The 2,734-nt window shown below is 38.4% G+C and overlaps 1 pseudogene; it reads right to left on the reverse strand.

Moving 5' to 3' along the window:
- Window positions 1-765: 765 nt before the first annotated feature.
- On the reverse strand, window positions 766-1,336 carry LOC115840056 (receptor expression-enhancing protein 5 pseudogene; annotated as a pseudogene).
- Window positions 1,337-2,734: the final 1,398 nt, after the last annotated feature.

A 2,734-nucleotide genomic window follows, 5' to 3' on the forward strand; every position in this document is an offset into this window, starting at 1 on the left:
AAAATTTTGTAAATTTCTTAGGCTTTTTCTATGTAATCTATCATATCACCTGTGAGTAATGAAAATTTTACTAATTTTTAATTCTTTATTGTTTCTGAAATTTTTATTTTCTTGCCTGTGGATAGGTTAAGAGCCCAGAACAATGTGATTGAAGTAGTATATGGTTGGCACTTAAAAATATTTTTTCCCTTGGAGTTTTAATCTCTAAAAATATTGCAAAAGCTTGAAGCATACTCTGATTCTTAATCTGAGCTGAATAACAGATATATTAAATGAGATAAAGCTACTTAATACAGCAAATGAAGTGCTTCTCAGGTCTTGAAAGGCAGTTAGAATTTATACATACATGTAGATCTGTTCTTGGTCCTTACCCTGCTTATCCATCCACAGGATACATAAAAGACATTCACTCTACCATCTTACCTTAGAACTGCCCACAAAATTTTTTTGGGGGAGATATATAATTTTATTTTAAGTTTATATTTCCTACAGGATGGTATGATAGGTCTTTTCCTACCCAGAGGCAAAATATGTTTTCTAAGAACTTGCTCACTGCCCATTGCATTAAATTTAAATTTAAATGCTCCCTAGGTATATAGACAGTAAAAGTAAGCAAAAAAACTTACAACACATTCATTTTTTTAATATATCAAAAATGTTTCCAAGGCAACATTATTAAAATGATTATACCACAGTTCCTAATATAACACCAAGCTCTAATAGGAAAGTACAGAGAGGGCAGAAATGTTTCATCCACTCAGTGGTTTAGGTGCTTTTCTTTTTCTCATGCAGTAAATTCACGGCAGCTTTCTTGGCTTCTTTAGAGATGGCATCTGCCGTCTCTTTGGCTTTGTCCTTCAAGTCATTCACTGCCTTGTCTACCTGGGACTTGTGCTTCAGGAAGAAAAGACAGATGATGCGCTTATAGAGCAAGTCCACTCTATTGGCAGGGCTGGGAGCCATGCACCACAACAGGAAGCTGCACTTCAACAAGTAGTAGAAGGGGAACCATAACAGGAAGAGGTCAGAGAAGAATTCGGCAATGCTGAACACACCAAACACTGCCCAGTAGGTCAGCCACTGGGTATCATCTTCTATGTTGGGGCTCTCTATGGCTTTAATTGAGACATAGGCTGGGTAACCAAATCTTATCAGGTTGCAGAGGAGAGAGGCTCCATAACCAAACACTAGGTACAAAGCCACCAGCCCAATGACACTGAGTGCCATGTAGCTCCAGTTCACGCTGGTGTTGGCCTCGAGCTTGGCCAAGAGGTCAGTCACTGCCATTCTTCTGATGAAGGAATTGGTAGAACCCCTACCTCATGGCTGTAGACATGGCTGTCACACTGCCACTGGGGGCTGCTCCTAGTGCCAGGTGGCGGGTGGGGCGGGAGGCAGACAATTCAATGAGTCCCTCCACAACCTCCCCACAGCCCCCTCCTTGCCCTGCCTACCCATGCTGCCCCCTTTCCCTCCTGCACCCTGTGCTCTGCGGCCAGTGCCACGCTCAGGGCAGCAGCCCCAGGAGCAGCTGCTCCTGGCCAGGCAGCTGCTCCCCTCCCCAACCCTACCCCTACCCACACCCCACTACCCTCCAGCCTATGGGATGCAGCAAAAGCAGCTCTAAGAATGAAGTTCATAGCAATAAATGCCTACCTCAAGAAACAAAAAGAGTCTCAAATAAATGACCTAACTTCACACCTTAAGGAACTAGGAAGAGAGCAAAGCCAAAAATTAGTAGAAGGAAGGAAATAACTAATATTACAGAAGAAATTAATGAAATAGATACTAAAAAGACAATAGAAAAGATAAAAATAAACTAAGAGCTGATTCTCTGAAAAGATTTTTAAAATTGAGAAAATTTTAGCTAGACTCACCAAGAAAAAAAGATAAAATCAAATAAATTAGAAATGAAAGAGGAGATATTAAAACTAATATCACAGAAACACAAAGAATCATAAGATATTACTGCCAACAATTATGTGCCAACAAGTTGGACAATCTAGAAGAAATGGATAAATTCCCAGACATACAACCTTACAAGACTGAATCATGATGAAATAGAAAATCTGAATAGACATTACTAGAATCAGTAATCAAAACCTCTCAACACAGCAAATTCTAGGACCAGACTTCATTGGTAAATTCTACCAAACATTGAAAGAAAAATTAGTACCTATCCTTCTCAAAATCCTCCAAAAATTTGAAGAGGAGGGAACACTTCCAAACTCATTTCACAAAGCCAAGATTACCCTAATACAAAATCCAGACAAAGACACTACAAAGGAAGAAAATTACAAGCCAATACCCAGGATGAACATAAATACAAAAGTCCTCAAAAAAATATAAGCAAACCAAATTCAACAATACATTAAGATGATCTTACACCGTGATCAAGTGGAATTTTATTCCAAGGATGCAAGGATGGTTCAACACCCACAAATCAGTCAATGTGACATACCATATTAACAAAATCGAGGATAAAAAGTATATAATCATCTCAATAGATGTAGAAAAATCATTTGACAAAATTGGACATCCATTTATGATAAAACTTCTCAACAAAGCCAAAAAAAAATAAAAGAAATATATCTCAACATAATAAAGCCCATATATGACAACCCCAAAGCTAACATCATACTCAATGGTGAAAAGCTGAAAGCTTTTTCTCTAAGATCAGGAGCAAGACAGGGATATCCACTCTTGTCACTTTTATTCAACATATTATTGGAAG

This window comes from Globicephala melas, chromosome 6, assembly GCF_963455315.2.
Source record: "Globicephala melas chromosome 6, mGloMel1.2, whole genome shotgun sequence".
NCBI classification, from domain to species: Eukaryota; Metazoa; Chordata; class Mammalia; order Artiodactyla; family Delphinidae; genus Globicephala; species Globicephala melas.